Genomic DNA, 24,229 nt, shown 5'->3' with positions numbered 1-24,229 from the left:
ACCATAGAGCTATATCTTTGTAGGTATGCATGTATGCATGTATGTGTGTATCTTCTATTTCAAAATTAACTGAGTTCATACTGATACACCTACTGTAGTCTAGCAGCACAGGGCTCATTCTTGCATCTTCTGTTTGCTTATTTGTAACTTCTTTCTGTGACAGTATGAAATCTGGCTCTGATTAGCTCTAGTAAATTTCCTCACTTATTTCACCTTAGTGTACATATAAGGTTGTATCAGCAATGGTATTTACCATAAAATAAACACAACACTTTAAATTAGAGGTATGTAAGATGCATATTTAGAACTAGAGTCCCCACTTGGGGTCTTGGACCCTAGCAGTGCTCTGTCCCCTTAAGTAATTTCCTTTCAGGCAATGATCATGCCTTTCCAAGTATCATTCCTAAGTATGCTTGTGGTTGAATGTAGAGTTGTTAAATTTTGTATACTTGAATAAAAAGGCTTATTAGATGCACTATGAAAATTCACATTAATCAACATATTTTATGCAAAACAACATGGAAATAGGGGTAACCTAAAACAAAACAACATGTATATACTTTTCTCATCTCCTAGAAAAAGTACAAAATTTTCAATAGTCATGTGGCTGTGAGTGAGAATCCAGGGGTGTGTACCATCTCCCACCATCTCCCACTGTGCCTAGTACTGAGCAAGTGCTTCAGACAGAACACAAGGAGAGGCCTCTTTAATTACAGGAAAGCTGAATTATGAATAAAGAAAAAAAGACTGGTTGCTATTCCTAGATAAATTCCATAACTTTTTGGTCAACGTTGGTTATTAAAATCAGTCCAGTATAGCCCAGTCTCACATCTGATTTAAACCTCCGCTAGACCCTATCCCACTAAGCTACACCTGTGACTTACAGTCTTGAATTGGGAGGGGACATGGTCTTCTTTATCATTGCTCCTTCTTTTGGGTCTAGCTCCTCCAGATTGGAGGCCAGCGTAGAGAGTAAGGAGAAGAAGGGATTATTTTAGGAAACCAGCCACATTTCAGGGTGATCTCTTTCTGGTTTGGTCTGAATCTAGACCTGTTCAAAGCTTATGGCCTTTGCTGATTGGGTCAACATGTAGTTTGTATGGTTCATTTTCTGTAAGGACAGCTTCACTTTAGTCTTCCACAGTCAAAGATTTTCTAAGAGAAAGGGAGTCTTGTCTTCCTTAGACCATTCCCCTAAGCCCCTCTGGTTGGAGCATGTCTTGGCTTGGTCTCTGCCTAAGCAGCCCTCTGGCTCCCCCACCTTCCTCTAACACCTGTCATGGGAACCACTGAGATCCCCTCTGTACTGTCCAAGGTGGTAGAGAACTGGGAAGGGGTGGGGTTTCCCAAGTATTAGTCTGCGAAAGTATTCTTCTTGACAGTCCTTGCAAGCTGCTGCCAGGTATACGCTGGTTGGCCTCTCACCTTCAGAAATCTATAGGCCACATGTGGGTGTGTTCACACTACCCCCATCCCCAGTATTTTTCAGGAGGAAGATGTCAACATTTTTCAACAACTAACTCACCTTGCTCTAATCTTGTGGCTATGCCGACTAGTTCTATGGGCTCTCCAAGCTCCCAGCTGGAGGAGCCAGCCTCTTATTTTAACAGGTACCCCTTATTCTTGCAAGCGATTCTCTTAAAACTCCCCCACCCCCTGGCTATGGGCAAAGGAGGAGTAATCTCTCTACGTAAACACTGCGCTCCTGGTGACTCCACCACACTTCCACTCCCACCGTGCTCTCCTACATCGACTGCAGGAGTGGTGAGCGGGGCTGATCATCTCCAGCAGGTGGAATCTGGCCCCAGTTGTTGTTGGCTCACCTTAAAAAGTGAAGCACTGAGCTCTGAGATTTTAGCCACAGATCTAGACTAAGATGAAATGACCCTCTCAAAAATATGTCCAGGCTCAGTGGCTCCCAGCTCTAGTGCCAGAGTCCGCAACACAAGTCAGGTACATGCATGGTCCAGCTTTTTGCCATGGCTTAGCTGTCACCCCCTAATGATGGTGGTTACTATCATTATGCTGGGGATTGAGGTTTGTGTAGGTGGGGAGCTGTCAGAGCTGAAATTCATAGTAATAAATGGGAGATATTAGAAATATACAGATATATATATCATACAGTATGAACACCAAACAATCAGAATGAACACTGGACATAAACAGATCTGGGCATAACAGTATGTGCTGCTAAATAATATTGCCAGTAGTAATAGCTCCAATAATCCCAGCTCTTGATTCTTTCCCAGATGAAGAATTTTAAATCTGGAAAGGACCTTATCAGAGTCTAGTGCAGAGGTCTAGACTTAAATGCCTTGGGACCAGGAAGATAACATAAACGTCAGTCAGAATGGTATAAAACAATTGTATAAAACAACATATATGAGTTAGGACCTACGTCCTCAAATTAAAGAAGGCACACCAGATCTAAAGATATTCAAATTAAACTCAAGAAAACTGAAAAAGAAGGGAAGAAATTTCTCCCAAGTCACATAGCTTGTCAGTGACAGAGAAGCTTTCGTTCCTTTCTTTCACTGACCATCTGCTGGAAGTAAACTGTTTGCAAGGTCCCTTCTTGGGGCATTTCTTTCCCCTGCCCTTCTTTTTCACTTTGCCTGGGCCCCTGTCTTCCATCTCTGCACATCTCAGGGCAGAGACGGGGGGTGGGGTGGGAGGAAGAGCAAGGTGAAGAGGTGTCACTGACAGGTGCAGGAGAGAAGGGGACGGCTGGGGTGGGAATTAAGACTCACTCAGCACCTACAATGGACTCAGCACTTACATCTACTTCTCTTGAGTGTGTGGTCGGGGAGGGCTGGACTATCTCAGCTCCTCTTTTCTGTTAACTATGCTTAGACTGCTGAATTCTGGTGTTGTGTGCAGGTCAGTTCTCAGAAACTGCCTGGCCTCTTTTAGGATGTTGCTTTCTTATAAATTGCCGATGGTATCAAGTGACCCATCATCCTTGTCAAAGCTGGTTGATCTAGAAAGTGACCAAAGAGAGACTTTCTGTAAGGCCGACCAGCATTCCCACCTAAAAGGAATGATATTGACTAGCTTGACCAATCAGCTCTTCTCTCATGGGGAGTTTTAACTCGAGACAGAGTGCTGATTACTTGTAACAGAACTGGAAGTTAAAATACACATGGAGAAGAACAGAGACAGATGATCTGAGTTGGCTGAAGGGCAAAGCACCAGCAGCTATTAAATGCTGCTCTTCCTCAAGGCTCCAGTATGTCTTTTCTTCCCACTCTATACAATCTCACCCAGATTGACAACTACCATTATTATGCAAATGTGGGGAACTTTACTAGAGCTGAAGCAGTGAGTTTTGTCTGTTTTGCTTGCTGAACTATACATGACTAGTATAGTGCCTGACACGTGGTAGGTATGAATAAATAATTGAGAATGACACTGAACTTTCACATTTACATCTCCAGCCCGCCAGTCCCCTCCCCTGAACTGCAGACCTATACACGCAGCCTCATAGTGCGCATCTCTGCTCAGATGTCTCAAATGCATCGTGGACTCAGCACGCCCAAGCCTGAGCTGGTGATCTTTTCCTTCACATAGGGATGCATGCTATGTTTCTCGGTTCAGGGAAGGGCATCATCACTCATCCAACTGTGCAAACCTGAAGCCAGGAATCATCCTTGAGACTCTCTCACTCATGTCTTTAAACCAACCTGTCACCAAGTCCCTGTTGATTTTATTTTCCAAGTAGCTCTCTGCTTATCATTACCCCCCATCTAGGAAGCCTTCAGTAGCTCCCTGTTGCTCTTAGGTTAAAGGTAAAAGTTCTTACATGTTTCCCAAGGCGCTGCATGGTCTATGCCCTGCTTACTTTTCCATGCTCACGCTGAGCCACTCGGCCCCGGTCTTCCTGCACCTGGTCGCACTGAATGTTTTCCCCTGTCCCTGGAACACTCTCCACTCGCCTCCTCCATTAGCACCTCCATGAAGCTCACGATGCTCATCCTTCATAACTTAGCTCCAGTGTCACCCACTCCTTCCTCACCTCCCTAACCCCCATCTGCATCAGGGTCTTCTATTAGATTAGCTCCTCTCTTAAATCAGTTTTGTTTTTGTTTTTCCTGAAGAAAGCTCATCTCGATTTGTAAATATTTATTAATTATTTTAATTATTTGATTTACACCCCACTCCCCCATTTGACCGTGAGGCTCCATGGGAGCAGAGAACCCATTTGTTCATTCTTGTGTCCCTTGAGCCTGGCCCTGCGTCTTGCACAGGGACTCAGATATTTGAGGAATGAATGAACAAGCAGATGGTGGAAACGCTCCAGGGAGAATGGAAAAGTATACGAACTAGTCAGAAAAAAGAGGCTGGCGTGCTGTGTGAAGCTTGAATCCAGAAGCAATCGAGGCAGTGACAACACCTCCAACATGTTCATGTTTACCTTTGGGTCTACAGCGGCTAAAACTCACTATTATAACTCGTAAGGAGTCAGCACAGCTACACAGAGACTTCTGTGATTTCACAACTGTCAGATACTGCAAAAAACAGAAAACCAATTGTCACGCTTTTTCCTTAGAACTGTAACGATCTAGTTTCCCGTTGTCTGTGACAGGATCAGTTAAAAAAGATGCTGTTAGGTTGCACCTCATAAGTTCATTATTCTTCAAACTCTTGTTCTGTTGATTAAAGGAGATAAAATGAAATGGCATCCCCACAGCTAAGTAGTGGGCTGGGTTTAGGTGGAGTTCAAGTGTGACCTTCTCTCCCAGTTTGGACACGTTTTCCCTACAAATCTCATTTTTTTTTTTTTTTTTAAGTTGAGGGGTTATCTTGCAGAGTGCTGTAAAAAACTGTAATAAAAGTAATTCTGAACAGCACAATGAAAGAGTGACAAACAATCAACAACACACCAATGTAAACTTGGACAGACAGTCTTAGGCGTGTTCGTCTGTATTTGTTCAGTGGAAAGAGACTCAAGCTGACATTTGAAAAAAAAGGCCTTGAGTGCCAGTGGAGGGGACAGAAAACAAGGTTTCTAAAACAAAATCATCTGAAAGTGATCTCATTTGGGTCAGTCATACATGAAATAAAATTTTGGATGGGCTTACAAAAACCTTTCTTCCAAGAAAATCTCAAATTTGTAAAATTTACTATTATGGGATGTGTTTGATTCAAGGCAGAAGAAAATGACCCCGAGTGCCGTGGAAGCTGCTGTGGGTTGGTGAAAGCTGGTCTGGAATTCCGAGACTGCACCGTGGTTTTGACTGTCCTGTGCTCTCGGCTGAGCCACTTCCCAGCTTCAGAAAGGGACCCTTTCTTTTTGAGGCCAGAGAACAGGGCTCTGCAGGTGTATTTGCTTCCTGGGCCGCTGCAACAAAGTGCCCAAAACAACCGGTTTAAAACAATAGACATTAATTGTCTCACAGTTGTGGGGGCTGGTAGTCTAAAATCAAGGTGTCAGCAGAGTAAGTTCCTTCTGGAGGTTCTGAGGGAGCATTGATACCTTAGGTCTGTCCTAGCATCTGGTGACATGGACAGTCCTTGGTGTTCCAGTCTTCCTCCACTATCACATGGTGTTCTCTCTGGGTGTCTGTGTTTCTTTTCTTATAAGAACACCAGTCATATTGGATTAAGGCCCACTCTAAAGACTTCATCTTAACTTGATTACATCTGCAAACATCCTATTTCCAACTATATCACATTCACAGGTACTGAGGGTTGGGGCTTCAACGTATCTTTTTGAGGTACACAAACCAAGAGGACATCAATTCTAACAAGTATTTCTTGTGTTTTGAACTACTTCCTGAGTCCCTGACTTTTACCTGTTTGACTCCAAAAATCCAGTTGGCTGTTTTCATTTTTTGCATTGACTTCTAGATTTCTAGGCTGTTGTTGTGATACTGATAATTGATAATCCCAAATTCCAAACCTCTGCTGTGACCTCTTGGCTTAAACCTTGATCTAAACAGGTCTCAGTCTTAGACATTTCATTTCTTTAAGTGGATCTTATTGAAAAATAAGTCTAACATTGACGGAGCCATTTCAGAAATAGCAGATCAAATGCGGTATAAGATGATCTTTTGAGATTTACATTATGTAAAGTTATGAGCAATAATATATAAATTGAAAACAGAAATGTCATCTCTGACCAAAGACTGAGAGTGTGGCTTTAAGTGGAGTTGGGTAACATCAATGGCTTTGAATACAATACAGAGTTTCCCAACTCTCAGCCACTAATGACTTATAAGTTGTCCAGGGTATCGATCCTCCATATTCTGGGCAGCTGAGTGTTTCCTGGAGCAGCAGGAATCCTAGATATCTGATTCCTCCAGCTGCGTGTGGTATGGTTCCTCCCTGTCGACCCCAGTGTGTTGTACAAATACCATTCTCTCTGCATACCACAATGGAAGAAGGTTGGATAGCATTGTAGTAAGTGGTGTTAATACATCTAAAAAAATTAAGAATCAGTCAGCAATTCTGGAAGCTTAGAGTCTAAGAGAAAAAGGGTGGCAATTCACCTTTACTTCTTTAGTTACCATTCACTCCTCATCCTCTGTAACCCAATGCTGCACCATCAAAATCCATGAGCCTCTTTTTATCACTGTAACTCACCACCTCCTTATTGCTAAATATGGTGACTGTTTTAAAGTTTAAAACATGTTTAATTGTGGTAAAAATTATATAACATAAAATTTACCTTCTTAACCATCTTAAGTGTACAGTTCAGTAGTGTTAACTGTATTTACATTGCTGTGCAACAGCTCTCTAGGGTTTTTTCATCTTGCAAAACTGAAACTCTACACTCACTGAACAGCTCCTTTTTACCCCTCTCTCCAGCCCCTGGCAACTACCATCCTACTTTCTGTTCCTATGGATTTGACTACTTTAGATATCTCATATATGTGGAATCATGCAGTGTTTGTCTTTTTGTGACTGGCTATTTCACTTAGCGTGATGACCTCAAGGTTTATCCATATTGTAGCGTGTGTTAGAATTTCTTTACTTTTTACGGCTGAATAATGGTCCATTGCATGTAGATACCACATTTTGCTTATCTGTTCATCTACTGATGGACACTTGGGTTGCTTCCACCTTTTGGCTATTGTGAATAAGGTTGCAATGGACATAGGTGTGCAAATATCTCTTGGAGATCTTATTTGCAATTATTTTGAATATGTACCCAGAAGTGTATTACATCATATGGTAATTCCATCTTAAATTTTTTGAGGAGGAACCATATTGTTTTCTATAGTGGCAACACCATTTTACATTCCCACCAACGGTGCACGAATGTTGCAGTTTCTCCACCTTCATATCAAACTTTTTATTTTTTGTTTTTTTGATAGTGACCATCCTAATGGGTATGAAGTGATATCTCATTGTGGTTTTGGTTTGCATTTACCTAATGTTTAATGATGTTGAGCATCTTTTCATATACTTGTTGGCTATTTGTATATCTTTTTTGGAGAAATGTCTGTTCAAATACCTTGCCCATTTTTTAAACATTATTTTCTTGTTGTTGAATTGTAGGAGTTCTTTATATATTCTTGATATTAACTCCTTATCAGATAAATAATGTGCAAAAATTTTCCACAGTTCCATAAGTTGTCTTTCACTCCATAGATTGCTTCCTTTGATGCACAAATGTTTTTAAGTTTGAGGCAGTCTCATATTTTTGCTTTTGTTGCCTTCAGGGTGTAAAGCAAGGGCACAATTTAATTCTTTTGCATATGGATACCAAGTTTTACAACACAATTTGTTGAAGAGACTGTTCTTTCCCCGTGGTGTGGTCTTTTTGTTTGTTTGTTTTGTTTTATTGTTTTTGGTTTTTGGCAGGTGTCTGGTATGGGGATCCAAACCCATGATCTTGATAAGGCTACACTCTAACCAACTGAGCTAACCTGCCAGCTCCATAGTGTGGTTCTGAAACCCTTTTTGAAGATCATTTGACCATATATGTGAGGTTTTATTTGTGGGCTCTCTATTCTGTTCCACTGGTCTATACATCAGTCTGTGTGCCAGCACCATATTGTTTTGATTACTGGAGCTTTGTAATATGCTTTGAAATTAGGAAGTGTGAAGCATTTTACTTTACTCTTCTTTCTTGGAATTGTTTTGGCTATTTTGGATCCCTTGAGATTCCACAGAAATTTTAGAATGATTTTTTTCTATATATACCAAAAATGTCATTGGGATTTTGATAGAGATTGCATTGAATCTGTAGATTGCTTTGGGTAGTATGAACATTTTGATAATATTAAGCCTTTCAATCCATGAACACAATATTTCTTTCCATTTATTTGTATTTTCTTTAATTTCACATCAATGTTTTGCAGTTTTTAATGTATACATCTTTTGCCTCCTTGGTTATGTTTATTCCTAATTATTTTGTTCTTTTTGATGCTACTGTCAATGGGCGTGTTTTCTATGGTGACCATTTTGACCTCTCTGAAGTCTCTGAGATTATTGACAACAGCCTCCTTTTGAAACACTTTTCACCCTTTGCTTTTGATGACAAATGAATTCTAACCTTTCCTCCCACCTCTAGTGCTGTGAATTTCCATCCACGTTCCAGGCTCTTCCTCACTGTCTCATACCATCCATTTGTTGTCCCTCAGGGAACCATTCTTCTTGTGACAACCTCATGCTCTCCAGAGGCTTAAATTACCATCTGTATGCTGGTTTTTCTCCTCTCCAATATCTATTTCAGCACAGCTATTCCACCTAAGCTTTAAACTCTATTTATAGAAATCATCTTACAGACATCTCCCAGGCACCTCATAGAAAATACGACCAAGCCCCATCCCCCAAAGAAAACAAACAACTCCCACATATCTTCTTCTCCTGTATTTTCTGTCCTGGTGCACCTAGGACAATTGAGAAGCCTGAGTCTCCTTGTCTCCCGCCTTCTCTCCGTTCCTATTTCCAATCAGGCACTAAATCTTCTCCTCTGTAACATTCTCTCATCTCTATTTCCTTTAGTTCAGACTGCCATCACCTCCTGCCTCAAGAACTGGTCCTCCTGTCCTCAGGCTTGGTGCCTGCCAGTTCACTCTAAAACCAGAATGTAGGAATGGTTACACCACTCTTTGGCATACATGCCTTCAGAATGATATATAAATGCTTAGTGCTGCTCACAGCATTTCATTTTCTGGTCCCTGCTTATTTCTCCAGCTCATGATTTTCTTTCTTGTTCCACACTTGAGCCACAATTAACTCCTAGTGCTCAAAAAGCCACTGTGCATTTTCTGGCCTAAAAACATACTGTTCCCTTGGTCTCTAGTGCCTTCCTTAACACCATCTTTCTCCAACCCCCTTCATTTGGATAAGAATTACTCAACCTTCAGATTTCAATCTATACCATACTTGTGAGAAAACATCTCTAGTTTTGTAGTCTGCATGAGATGTGAGTCCCCTGTGCTTCCAAAACCCCTTATAATGATCACTACTAACCCAAAGTGCCTGTTTACTTGTCACTTTCTTGCACCTGCTTACAAGTTACTTGAGAGTAGGGAGATTCATCACATGTCCCTTGTCCCTCACACAGTACCTCCATCCTAGTAGATGAGTATCTAGACCCCAGGCTTACAAAATAGGTAGCTTTAGTCTCTGGGTCAGTAATTTCTAAACTGTAGAAGAGACACCTTGGATGATCTCAGTCTATGCCATTACGTACTTGAATCATGCAATCCTCATCCACCCCTGCCTCCAATGCTGATTCCTGGCACACTAAGCTATATTCTGATTATAATTTGGCTTCCTGCCTGTACACCTATAGAGAATCTACTGATCTATAAATTGAATAAGCATCTCATCCAATCCACTTTCCAGATATGCTTGTCATTATAAATGAAGAACTGGTTCTCTGAGCAGGCGCTGTGTAATCTTTGGTCAAAGACACTGGTTTAGAGAGCTCATGTGGATTCAGACTGACAAACTGTCTGAATTTGGGCAAGAAATTTACACCCCTGAATGTTAGTTTCTTTGTCCTCAATATTCAGGACTAAATTTACTAATTTAATATGAAGTGCCCCACACAAGGTAGTTTTCCCTAGGTAGCTTTTATTATTGTAGCAGTTCCATCACTCTCTTTTAGGTTACCTTAGTTTGAGTTCACTCATGAGAGATTAACAAAATAATCTGAGAAGTCTGAGACAGCAACCAGTGCTTACTCAACAGCATCCTCCAGCCACACCATGTCTCCTTGCTCTGCCCCAAGTATGGAACGAGCTTGATGCAGGAGACTAAACAGAGATGGAAATGAAAGCTCCAGGGTGTATTAGTCAGGATTCTCCTGAGACACAGAACCAATAGGATACGTGTATTTATTTTAAGGTATTGGCTCATGTGATTATGCAGGTTGAGAGGTCCCACCATCTGCCATCTGTAAGCCAGGGACCCAAAAAACCCAGTGGTGTAGTTTGACGTCCCGAGAGCCAGAAAGCCAGTGGTGTAAGTCCCAGGCTGGAACTGAAGGCCGGAGAATGAGGAGCCCTGAGGGCAGGAGGATATTGTTTACCCAGCTCAAGCCATCAGGCAGGCAATGAATTCAGCCTTCCTTTACTTTCTGTTCTATTTGGGACCACAGAGTTTTGAATGATGCTCACCTTCATTGAGGAAGGGGATCTGGTCTACACAGGCTACCAACTCAAATGCTAACCTCTTCCAGAAACACCCTCAAAGACTCACCCAGAAATAGTGTTTTCCCAGCTACATGGGCATCCCTTAGCCCAGTCAACTTGGCACATAAAATCAACCATCACACAGGGTAAGCCTAAAGAAAAACATTAACCTGGAGCTCATATTTTTAAAACAAAAGAATATAAAATTTTTACTGTTTTCGTTTTTAAAAAAATCACAGTCAATAAAAGAGAGAAGTTTCTTTATATATTCACCAACCACTACACAGTAGATTCCATTAAAGACCAAACATCATCAAATTTGAGCCAGGATTCAAATGAGACTGGACACAGAGCTGGGGAAACAGTTTTTAATTTCATAGCTTTGAATTTAATCTAAATATACTATCTCTATTTCCCTTTTCAACGATTCTTTTCCTCAGGCTTCCCTGTGGATTTTTCCCCTCACAGTATAATGGATTTTATACTGCATAAAAGAAACACTTTATAACACTGTCTTGCACTGAATTTGCAAAAATCTTGGAAGTTGCAAGAGTTTTTTTTCATTTTTCAAAGTTTACAAAACTCTATCTACATTCCCAGTGTTGTTCTTACACCACTGAGCTTCAAGGTCATCATCTCTTATTACTATTCAGAGGAGAGTTTTAGGTCAAGGGTTTTTGTTTTGTTTTGTTTTAAGCCTGTATACTAACTGATTTGGCTTCTCAGAAGCTCAGCACCATCACAGATTCAAAGACAATCTTATTTCTATTCAATATTTTGATCTCATGTAGAAAACCATATTGTGTGTGTGTATATATATATTTTTGCCAGGTACTGTATTGGGTTTTAGGGATGCTGAAAAGAGGAGCATGGTCTCTATTTAATTAGATATGGGATCAAGCAAACTAGGGCAGTTATGAAAAGATTGCTATTGCTCTCTTGCTACTAGGAATCAATTGTGTCTTATCCGCAACACATGAGGAAAGTAATGACAAATTTTATATGGATGTGTGATTGGAGTGATTTTTGGAACATTATTCATCTTGAGGAGTGACAAAAGAAAAGTCACATCAGGGACCACCATGGCACATCCTGGTCGTATCTTGGAGAAGGGTGGTGGAAATGAGCACTGACATCAGAACCTCTCAAAATTCATCCCTAAAAAGCCCTTTTATTTTCCCCTTTGAATCCTGTCCTTACAAAACCCCTTTTTCCCCTTTTTCACCACAGCAGAAAGAATTGCTGCTTTCTACCTTAATTAAGCAATACAAAATTCATTTTTACCTTTTTTTTTTTTTTAAGGACACATATATGAAGAGACTCCAGAGCTTTAGCATTAAGGAAGCAGTGCTGCCACCTAGAATTTGCAGGTGTCCAGCTGAAAGAATTAAACTTGACATTTCACTTAGCACATGTGGGCTTCTATTTGGTAAATGCACAATTCCCTTTTGACTTCCTGCAGTATGAAAAATGGCCAGCCAGCTCCAGAGCTTTTCCTGAGGATCCCTAGAGGTCAGCAGTCTCTAGCTGGAAACCACTGTCCAAAGCACAAGGAGGAAATAACAGGGAAAGAAACATGGCATTGCGTCTCTGCTTAAGGAGAAGACAGTCCCCCAACGACTGGTGCAGGCCATACTTGCCGTCAGGGAGCTTCTGACCGAGAGCCTCTGGTGACCTTTCACATTTGGCCATCTGACTTGATCACGTTCCTAACCCTGGATCCAGTCACATTCCTGCTCCTTTATCACTGGGTTACATTCATGCTCTTTCTTTGACTTCATATCTTGAACGTTTTCCATATCACCTCTTCCCTTTCTAATTTCTTCTCGAGCACCTGTTAGCTTTCTACCATCATCTCACGTTGTGTCCAGTTTAAAGGTGTTATTTACTCTCCCAAGCACGAGACCTGCTGAGCTCTGCTGAGTGTTTCCTATTTAACTTCTCCATTTTAGAGGTAACTGGCCTTGGTTTCTATTACTCTTGAGAAATATCTATGAACCAACTTTTATATTTTTACACAATTGTTTTTCACACATTCATAATAAAATACATTAAAAGTCTCTGAAGGACCCACTAAAATGTTAATAATTTGCGAACATATTATGTGTGTGTCTACGGAGGATCATCACTCCAGGAAGGTCACTTAGAGAAGAGGAGCCTTGGGCAGCGGCTGTCATCATGCAGAGAAGCCATTAATCCAGTGGCTCTGATTAGATCGTCTGATTTTTGAAGGGAAAGGAAAAACTATTTTGGATAGTTTTAATGACTGGGTTGCTTAATTCATCTCCATTCTTCAGAAAACTGTCCCTCACCTCAACAGTTATTTGGTGAATATACTGACACCTTCTATGACATTATTATTTATAAATAAATAATCAATAGTCTTATGAGTGAGCCTCTGCAGCACACATGATTTATGTTTGGCATTTATATAGCTTTAGCTTGATTCAATATAGAGGTTCAGAGTCCGGGCTTTTGGTCCAAATTTCCTGAGGTCAAATCCTAGTTCTGTCATTTGTTGGCTGTGTGACCTTGGGAAAATTACTTAACTTCTCTGTGCCTTAGTTTCCTCATCTGTAAGATGGATATAATGCTAACACCTGCACGGAATAGGTGTTTTGAAAAATAAGTTAAAATATAAAGCACCTGCTACTGAGCAAACATTCAACAAATGTTACATAGCTATAAGTACCTAAAGACTGACTGGTAGAAACAGTACAAGAGGAAAAAAATTTTGAAGTGAACAAAGACAGAATTTGGAATACATGGTGCTTTCTGGAACTCAAAACATTGATAAAATCACCATTTACACATTTCTTTCATTCTCTATCTGTGAATAGTAAAAATAGAGTGTATGCATTTAAATCTTAGAACTGCATCTGTACGTGGAAAACTAAATAAACAAATATTTCAAGAAACATTTTACTCTTTAATTGGAGGTTTAAAAGAAGCTGCAAAAAACAGTTTAAAGCTGCAGGTACTCAGTTGAATACTACTTATGAGCATGTGTGTATGAAAGTGCATGCGTGTGTGTGGGGTGGGGTGGGGTGGGTGGGTCTTCTTAAAACTGTGTAAATGAGCTCTACCTCAATGGCAAAGATCACTGAAAGAAAGGAAAACCAAGGATATGAAAAATGACACAATGGTATAAACTTGTGAAAACACAAAACATTCTTATGAAAAAATAAAAGAAAATGAATGAGAAACATTTGAATTTAGTATAATAATATTGGCTCCAATGAATCTTAAGTATGAAATTCAATGAGTTTCAAGTATAAAATTAATAGATGAATTTAATAGATTTGTATCCAATCATGAATAAAGAACAATGCAAAAAGTACCAATATAAGTGGAATTGCTGCTTTCTTTATGATGGGAGTTTTCAATGCTCAAATATCTCTAAATATTCAAAGAAGATACCCCAAATTGTAGGCTAGCACAATGGGATAGTCAGTTCTGATGTACAGAATTTCCAGTAATACAAAGCTTTGCTAATATTAGCCATTTGATAACTAATGCGATATATTTGAAGTGAAGCACCAGATAGTTTATTAAAACTTCACAGTCCAGAAAAAAAGTCAGATACCAATTAATTAAAGTCCTGATTTTTTATTGTTGGTTTTTCATTCGGGGTCAGATAAAAATAAAATGAAATGCCTAAAGTCACCATTAGATACATAAATGACAAAAAAATAAAAATGTAAATAGGCTATGCATATATATGTATATATATAAATTAAAATATTGAAAAAGACAACACTGCAAAATATTCTTAGGTTTGAATTCATAAACTCAAAAAAAAATTACCCCGTGTAAATTTATTTTACTGCTTTCTAGCAGAAAAAGTATTTCACAAATTTGGGCTGGAATTATATAGCATTTTACTTGGTTATTTAAAACCATATTGAACACGGCAGTAGCACTAGTTAGAAAAAATAGAATATTTTTCATTTTATCTATAAAATACACATTTTAATGTAATCTATCAGGGGATATTCAAAATCTACACATAATAAACAAGGTATAAAGGAAAATCCACATCTAAAAGCCAGATTTTTAAGGCATGGTCTAAAGTGGTTATACAGCAGAAGATTTTTATTAGTCATGTCGAATTATAAGGTAGATCAGTTTCAATTTTGAACTCACATATTACATATTTTTTTCTACAACTAGAAGCCACGTAAAGTATTTGCAACAATGGCATAAATAATCTCCCAACTCTTGTTTGAAGCACCTATCCCTGCTGTCACAAAGTGAAAAGGTCCGGAAGAAATAATCTGTACCACACCCAGATACACATTTGACTGTGCAGCTGCAGGACAGCAAAGAAATTAAAACCTGTCTTTCTATGCTCATGGTAGGAATTTTTATATCAAATACTTTTTTTTCCTCTTTGATTCTCTTGGTTGAAAGCATAGGCTTTGGCAATAGGAGTAATAAAATGAAATGCCTAAAGTGACCCTTAGATATAAATAAAAACCAAAAAGTTAAATAGGTTATGTTTTTTTTTTTCCTTTGTTAAAAATAGAACAGTTTTGAAAATCTAAATGTGTAGAGACTTCATATATTTCCAAATAGAATTGTTTTGGAGCTTTGGTTCTGTTTGTTAACATCCCAATTACTCTTGCAGTGGTGGGGAAGGTGATATAAGGATTTGTGACTCTGTGTCCCCTCTCTCACCAACTCAACTTCCCAAAGGGTCTGTACTCTAATAGAGTCAAATATTCAAGCCAAGTATGCTCATGCAGCAGAAACTACAGGAAAGGTTGACACACCTGCAATCTTCCTGCCGTAATAACATAACCTTCACACACTTCCACTTCCATTTTGGATACATTATCACTGTCATGACACCCAGTCTGTTTTCAGACATAACTGGGTACACATTCAATCACTTATTCTATTCCATTTCTTATAATCACTATGGTCACCCAGACTAAATTCTCTTGTAGCATCTAGAGGTCAGACAAGTTGATATTTAATATTTTTATGATGGTGATCAAGACTACTACATATAATTATGCAAAATGGCAATCTGGCACTGAGGCATTTTATTACCAAACAACCTTCATTTAATGGCAGAAGGAGAACAGTCTCCAAATCCAATTTACTATATACTACGCCCATCTTACTTTTAGTCAAACAAAAAATACATATATATATATATGTATATATAACTATTCCTAGGATATTTATAGAATGGTAGAAAATGTCCTTTGTTGATACTGGATAAAAGTTAAACTTAGAACACCATTTTGCCAATTCAGACTGCTTTAACTTATTAAATTCTATTTTTTTATTTTAAAGCTTAAACTCATTTAATATTATCTATAAGTACATGTTTTGCCCTTACTTTTTTTAAATGCAGATTTTAAAAATCCCCCATATATTACTTACTTGTTTAAGCTTCTTTAGATCTTCATCAAGTTCTAAGTTGTCCAAAATAACAGCAACAAACAAACTCAGGAGGATCTATAAAATGGTTAAATAACAATGAAAAATCCCACACACCATAAGTATCAAAATATTATATGTATAATATAGAATATCTATGTAAAATATATTGTATGGAGAATTCATTAAATGAAAGATAAACATGCAATTGTGAATCATTGCATAGGCATTTTAAGGTAATTATCAAAAAATCATTAAAGGAAATGCATATGCTAATTGAAATAAACAACATAAAATGTTAATTTGCTTTGTGAGGCCAATTTAAAGAGGAAATTAAGAAACAGTTTTTTTCTAACTCAACAATTCCATGTCTGAGACTATATCCTAAGAAAATAATCTGAAATACTGATGAAAAGATTAATTTACAAAGGTGCTTGTTAGAGGGTTATTCATAAAAATGAAATATTGTAAATAATATCCAACCTTGCACAAATAACAGTTAATACAGCAGTAGAGATCTATATGATAAAATCCACACAGCCATTAAAAATCCCCATAGTGGTAGCTAGTCTCCACGATGCCTCCAGTGTTCTGCTCAGCTCCTGGTGTTCACGCCCCTTTGTAGTTCCCTTCCACACTGAATATGGCTGGCCTGTGTAACCAGTAGGTTACATAAATGATCACCTGTGACTTATGAGGCTAGACAATAAAAGACCTTGTGGCCTTCACGTTGGTCTCTTTTGGATCAACTGCTCTGGTGGAAGTCAAGGGCCATGTTGTGAGGACACTCAAGCAGCCCTATGGAGAGATCCATGTGGTGACGGATGGAGGCTTCCTGCCAACAGCCATGTGAATAACCCCTCTTGGAAGTAGGTACACCAGCTTCAGTAAAGCCTTCAAGGTGGCTGCAGCCCCAGCCAACAACTTAATTGCAACCTCATGGGACATAGTTCTAGAAACACTCAGCTACACCTGTCCCAGATTCCTGACCCACAAAAACTATGTTAGATAATAAATGTTAATTTGTTGGTAAGCTTCTAATGTGAATAATTTGTTACATAGCAATAGATAACTATTGCACTCATGAATTTTTATAGTTTTAAAAAATGCTTACGTTACAATATTAAATGAATATATATGGTAGAAGTTCAACTATGTGTAAAAAGAATAATAGAGAAAATGTGAGAAGGGGTTACTTTAGACATATTAATGGTTTCTACCTTTGTGTAATGGAATAATAAATTCTTCCCCTTTCCTTTGTATTTCATGGATTAATGATATTTCCCAAATTAAAAAAAGAGACATGCTTTTTTTTAGAACAGGTAAATAAAAGAAAAAGGAAAAGAAAACAACAGTAGAATTTTTAAAATATTTAAATTTCTTTTCCCTCTTCAACTTGAATTCTCTGAAGTCCCACACTCATCTGATCATCTTTTTCATTCCTAATTTATATTTTTCCTTTCAATTTCCCTTTTAACAAGTTATTTCCATTTGTTAGTATTAGATAGTTAAACATGAAGGTATAAAAGTTGAGGCAATTTAACCATGAATTTTAAGTACCAGTGAGTTTATTATTCAGAACGTAATGGCTAGCTCTTTTCCAAGTTTAATGAGTATATAAACAATATTAAATTGCAACAGGATGTGTGTGGCTTGGGACAAGTGCCAATACCCTTCTTTTGAATTGCCACGTCCTTTGGGATCCTACCAGAACTTAAAGAAGACACAGAATAGTCTACTTTTTCCTGACGTCACTATGTCTGGTACACCATCAGCATCCAGGCATCAGGCTTCCTTTAAACCAGACACCATTCTAAACTGGACATTCCACAGTTCACTCCAAGTTTTGCCCCTTTCCCATGACCTTGACGATAAGGAGTAACACCAGAGGAGCCTGCCTCCCCCAGCACTGTCACCGCACGTTCTGAGATGGCCACCTGGCGACCTCCTCCTGCTGGTGGCAGCTATCTTACACCACTCTGTCACTCACTGGGCACTCAAGCAGGCGTTGCTCTCTGTCCTAATTTAACTGGGTTTCCTATCTCTCCAGTGGAAGTGCAAACACAATCCAAAAAAAATAAATCCCCTGATGAAAAAAAGGAGACTGTTTCCCTCTCTTAGACCATTTCCTTTAGAAAACTTGTAATTGTAAATTCTTTCTCTTACCCTTTGAGAAGTACATAAATATTTTTAAAAGCTAACAAAGCTTGTCACCAGCTTTACAACCCCCAAATGTTTCTCTTAAGAACCTGGAGGCTGTCTCCTTGAATAACGCAACATCAAGGGGGAGAGCAGCTCCATCTCCCTTCTTGGTGGGCGGGTGGGAGCTTAGCCGAGGCACCTGGCTTCAAGCTGGAACACTACCTACTGTCATGAAGATAAGAGAAATTTTCATTTTTCTCTGGATAAAGGAAACCACAGATGGCCACCCCAATTACCAGGTGAATTTCAGATGAATTATATTTAACAAATGGTGCTGTCAAGTCTTCTTCCTTGAAGACCAGTTATTTTTATCTTGAGAACATACATGTATGTCATGTGATGATATAAAAGGGTGAGGTTCCTTTCTCTCTGCCATCTCTTCAGCTGGTTGCCTGTGAGGTGCAGTACAGTCTGCTTTAGGGGTTATTCAATAATAAATCTGTTTTCTTTCTCTTCTACCTTTATGGAGAGGTTTTCTGGGTTGGCAGGTGATTCTAATTATTTCCCCAACACCAGACAGATGGCAGGCTACTTAAGGACAGCAAGGTTATGTTATTTGATTAAATTCGACAGACAGTTGATTGGATCCATCGATGTGTCAGGCACTGCCTGGTCAGGAACATAAATACGATATTGAACTCACCACTATGAAGTTTACAATCGAATTAAGCTGACATAGGTTGGCAGCCTGGTAGAAAAGAGCACTGTGCTTGGAGCTAGAGACCTCAGTTGGCCAACAGGCTGTGCCCATTACAAGCTACGTGACAACCACTAGCCAACGGGAGTTTCTGTGCCCTCATCTATAAAATATCATGGATATAATATTAACAGCTCAACAAACTGCAGCTGTCATTTTTTCATTTAATCCTCCTGCAACGACCCTGATGTGTAGCATAGCTTGTATGAAGACACACAGACTTAAACTTAGATATGTGAAACTAAAATAATTTTCTTGATTTTTTTACAAACACATTTAATTTAGTTCATAATCCCTCCATTTCCCTCCGTTTACACTGAAAATGTAACCTTTCTATATCAATTCAATTTAGTCATTCAAAGCTCAGTTACATTTGAATAAATGCTCCTCTTCTTTTTGGAGATGGTCTAAGGTCAAACACATACACATCATCTGGTGTCTGGTCCACTGTGATCTTGGTAATGTGTCTTCTGTCTCCTATCAGGGCAACCTGGGGCTCTGGGCTTTCTCTCTGCTGACTTGGCCACTACCTCAGCTCCTGAAGCTCCTGCTGAGATCTCTGATTCACACTGATACCATCTGTATGGGTTTCCTAGAGCTCCTGTAACGAAGTGCACACACTTGGTGGCTTAAAGCAGCAGGCGTTTATTCTATCACAGTTGTGGAGGCCAGAGGTCCAAAGTCACGTTGTCAGCAGGACCACATCCTTCCAAAGGCTTCAGGGTAGAATCCTTCCTCACCTCTTCCAGCTGCTGGTGACCCCAGGCTCTCCTTGGTTGTCCCTGCATAGTACTAGTCTCTGTCTCCATCTTCACAAGGCCTTCTCCTTCTCCCTGTGTCTTGTCCTCTTCTGTCTCTTATAAAGACACTTGTCATTGGATTTAGGGTCCATCTGGATAATCCAGGATGATCTCATCTGAAGATGCTTAATTTAGTTACACCTGCAAAGACCCTTTATCCAATTAGATTACATTCACAGGTTCTGGGGGCTAAGACATGGACATATTTTGGGGGGCCCCCATTCAACTCTCTATACTCTTCGTCTGGTCTTTGGCTTGGGCTGTTGTTCCTACAATAGACACATGAGTTCTCAACTCTCAGGGAAGTTTGGAAGTTCTGTCATTCCATGTGGAACTAAGGGAGACTTGTTTTCAGGGGATATTTCAGGCCCTCTCTCTACTTAGACCTCTCAGGCAGCTTCCCAGACTGCTCCTTTTCCATGTGGGTACCCCAGCAAAGCTATCTCCCCCTCAACTCAAGCTCATTCAAGAAGTAGGGCTCTCTTGGCTGGTCAGACTTGTCCCAATGGTACCAACACTGCCATCGCCCTGAGCTGATGCATTGCTTCCCATGGAAACACTCCTGTCTCCCTCTCTCTCCTTAAGGCCTTCATGACCCATCTCAGGAAACATTCTTATTTCCTCCCAGAAAGCAGAAATATGAAGAAAAATGTGAAGTATGCATAAAGCAAATATACTTCACAGGGCCTGGTTTTCCAAAGCCTTGCAGTTTCAAATATTGATCTTGCAAAGGACAGGAAATTTTCCCCAGGCTATTGAGTCTCTGTTGTGAGATAAAAAATTGCAACACAGCAAGGTTGCTGCCTCAAAGACAGACAGCTTACTGACTGACATGTAAACATACTGGGAAATTGCTGTAAGAAGAAAATGTTTGCTAAAATCAAGCTTTTATTAGTGGATCAACTTAATTGCATTATAGAATGTCATGTTATTGAATGTTACCAGCTTCTATTGTTAAACTTGTTAAACTGTACTTAGCAAAAATGCCACCTATGTTCTCTTCCCAGTCTGGAGAATAAATGCGTGAAGAGAACCCCAATTCATGGTTAATTTCCCAAATGGAGGGAATGCCTCTATCTTGAGGGTTCTGGGAGATTAACCCCTTTTCGGGGCTTCTCACTGCTTGGAAGAGATTGGCTTTGAGTAATCTTTGGTGCAAAGATGAACAACCAGAAGCTAAGACCCTGGGAGCATCACACACTGAGTTCTGTGCATTCAGACTTCTGAGAGCTCAGTTACAAAAGGGCCCAGGTCTCTCCTGAATGCTGCTTATGTACGACTGTGAGACGCTGAGCAAGAGCCCAAGGATGTGATCCCAAGATATCAAGGTATGGGGGAAAAGGTTAACTTTGGCAGGAAGAGAACTTGAGAAAGGCATTCCAGGTGCAGGAGTGAAGACAGGGGCCTGGGAGCATGCGGTTTGTTGGGGACCTGTAGGATGCTGGCAGGTGGGACAGGTGGGTGGGATAGTGTCACAGAGGGAGGGGGGAGACAGGAGAGGGAGAGGGAGACTGTAATTGTCAGAGTGATGACATGAGTTTCTTCCCTGTTCAGTTTTCCCTTTCAGAAGTTCTGGAGTTTTATGTTTGTTCTTGTTTTCAATGCACGTAATGCAGCCATGTAAAACTGGCTCATTGAAACAGAAACTAGACAGTGTGGAGTCTGACCAAAGTTATTGAATAGGTAATGTTTTCTTAGCTTTTTTTAATTAAACAGTATATTTTATATATTCTTCTTGCAGGAAAGAGAAAAAGGCTCCTCCGAGCAGGATGGAGAGACGGCCATGGGACACAAGCTGTATTTTCTTTTTCTTTTTTTTTTTTCCTTTTTGTCTTTTTTTTACTGACCGGTAATGGGATCGCAACCCTCGGTGTCGTGCCCGTACTGGGGACTGGCAACGGGATCGCAACCCTCGGTGTTGCGCCCACACCGCGCTCAGCCAGTGAGCGGGAACCGGTCTCCACATGGGATCCGAACCCTCGGCAGGAGCGCCACCGCGCTCCCAAGTGGCACACTCTCCAGTGCGCCACTGGGCCGGCCCACAAGCTGCACTTTCTTGTTGTCACAGCTGACGTGAGTTTGATTTCGTGGTGGATGGGAGAAGGCCAGTGTCCTGCAGAAAACGCTTTGGCTTTGCTGGGAAAATGCAGATGGGACTTTGCAATAGGGAGCCCCCAACTGTCAGCATCAAGAACAAACTGTTGGGGAGACGGGTGGTGACAAATTTAAGAGTAATATGAAAGTTTAAAGTTTGCTTTAAACTAGCAGGACATCTAATTTTACCCAACAAATATCCTGGAATGTTTAGGCTTTATTGTTAATTGGCATGACAATGTGATGGATGGCACAAACAGAAACTCGTTAGAAACGTGTGTGTGGAGCCTGAACTTCCTCGGGAAACTGCATTTGGATGTGGACTTTTAGCTGATCCTCGTCTCCATGTCCCTGGCTTGTAGGGCACTGTGACAAGGTGCCGACTTGGCCGTCAGGAGGAGAGATGACTAAAGTCTGGTCAGAGGCCTTGGCTGTCTCTTTGGAATGGAAACTGAAGGTTCAGGAGAGGCAGGGTGAGTCTTCAGCTGGTTGCCAGGAGGTGAGAATTACTTTGTAGCTCTTTTCTCAGACTCTAATAAGGTGACAAAAACCATTGTGATAAAGAAATAGAAGTAAGGGGAGGCTGGCAGTTTGGTTTCCCTCATTTTTAATTCACAGTGTCAATGATACAGTGTTTTCCTCTACACCCAGCACTTCATGGAATGTGGCTGAGGGAGCAGCCACTTACCAACACACAGGTTGGAAAGTCATGAGAGTGGGTGACAAATCCTAATTCTGAAAGCAAGATCTGTTCCTCAGTTCTCTGGGTGTTTTTGTTCTGTTTTTACAGAGAGCTGAGCTAATGCTCATTAATAATCTGAACCCACTACACGGACGTCTGCATTTTATTTTCAGTCAGTGTTTACCTACAAGTGCCGCATGTGCTATGCCGAAAGGTTTTCCATAACCATTAAGTGTGATTTATGGATTTATATTAAAATGTTATTGATATAATAAAGAATTTTTATAGGGACTTGCCAGACAGAATCATAAGAGCTTCATCATTTGTGTGAAACACTTTCACCTTAACACTTTGCCAGTTCTAAATTATGCAATCTGCATTATCTATTTTTAATATTTATATTCATAGAATATTTCCATTTTTAATATGGCATGGCATATCATGCCACTGTTTTTTTTTTAATGATGCAACTTCAGGGGAAAAAAGTAAGTGGAATACCCTTTCATTTTGAACTTTGTTAAAGTATACATCTTCTTTCAACATGGTGGTGTTTAGTTTGTGCAATAATTTACAGAAAGAAATTCACATATATATATACTTATATATATGTATATATTCACATACATATATTTTTTTCATGCATTTGGCTTACTTGCCACTTTTAACAGTCAATAGCATCGGATTATATTACTATACCACATTGAATTTGTTCTACTAATATACAACCGATGTCATGTATCCACCTCTTTATTTTATGATCAACATTAATACATTATGAATCAGCTATTTCAATGAAAAAGTGGAGAACAAAAAAATATTTCAGGTACCTAATTATTTATTTTCCTCATATTGTAATGCCCATCCCCGAGATAATTTTAGCATTGTCAATGCACTTAGTATGGAAAATGCCTCATGTCAGGACTCCTGAAGCCTGGGAAATCTCTCAGAATTTTTATGAATGACAAACTAATATACTGGTGGAATTCTGACTTTCCAGGTTAGTGGATTTCAAAAGCATGATTTTCCAGGTTCAGTATGGTTCCCGTCCCAGGCTCTTACATGGGTCGGTTGCTATAGTGTCCCTTACAACACTTCCCTTTCTCCAACTCCTCCTTCTCCTCCTCTCATTCCTCTGAAAAAGCCCAGATTCACCTGAGCTAAGGATTTGCTAGGTATGTCCTATGTTCAAGTTTTATACACTTAAGTACAGACAAACTTGTTTCTCCTCCACTCACCCACAATAAATTTCAGTAAAATTCAGTAAATTACTGAAATAGTTGAGTTTGCAAACATAATTATCTCTTCCAACTCTGTTGTGGCACAGACCATTCTGTATGACACACTATGACCTTATTCTCTCTCTGTGAGACTCACTTTGAGTTAGCCTGATTCAGGCTGCTGTAAGTTGTTGTTTACTTGTGCAAGAGGGAAGCCTTAGCATTTAGAATCGGTTTTCTTGGTAGAGAATTTCTAATGCTGTTGTAACATATCCTATTTTTCATGATCTCAAACTTTGCATATCGTAATGATTTCACCCTATGTATCTTTCCCTTTTCATTTTCATTTCATTTCATAAATTTTATTTTTACTATTTCTTGCGCTTTATGTAGCCTAAAGATGGACCGTTAGCTGAAATGTCACCTTTCATCTCATCTCTTTCTTTACTGTGAACTTGATTAACAACTTGTACTTTTTAAATTATTTTCAAGTATATAATAGAAGCACAGCAGGGATCTGATCAACACCCCATGAACTTGTGTTTTCC

At 39.6% G+C, this 24,229-nt stretch overlaps 1 protein-coding gene across 2 annotated transcripts in view; it reads right to left on the bottom strand.

The window, feature by feature from the left end:
* The window catches only part of LOC103603082 (sodium leak channel non-selective protein), a 109,120-nt gene extending 93,034 nt beyond the window's left edge, over positions 1-16,086 (bottom strand). The window contains exon 1 of one of the 2 annotated variants that reach the window (XM_008587559.1): positions 15,993-16,086. The gene's annotated coding sequence lies outside the window, so the exon portion shown is untranslated. The remainder of the gene's footprint in view (positions 1-15,992) is intronic. The other variant, XM_008587558.1, reaches the window with a different exon arrangement.
* Between the last annotated feature and the right edge of the window lie 8,143 nt (positions 16,087-24,229).

This window comes from Galeopterus variegatus, unplaced genomic scaffold (assembly GCF_000696425.1).
Source record: "Galeopterus variegatus unplaced genomic scaffold, G_variegatus-3.0.2 Scaffold4433, whole genome shotgun sequence".
In the NCBI taxonomy this organism is placed as follows: domain Eukaryota; kingdom Metazoa; phylum Chordata; class Mammalia; order Dermoptera; family Cynocephalidae; genus Galeopterus; species Galeopterus variegatus.
This window is presented reverse-complemented; position numbering and strand designations above follow the sequence as displayed.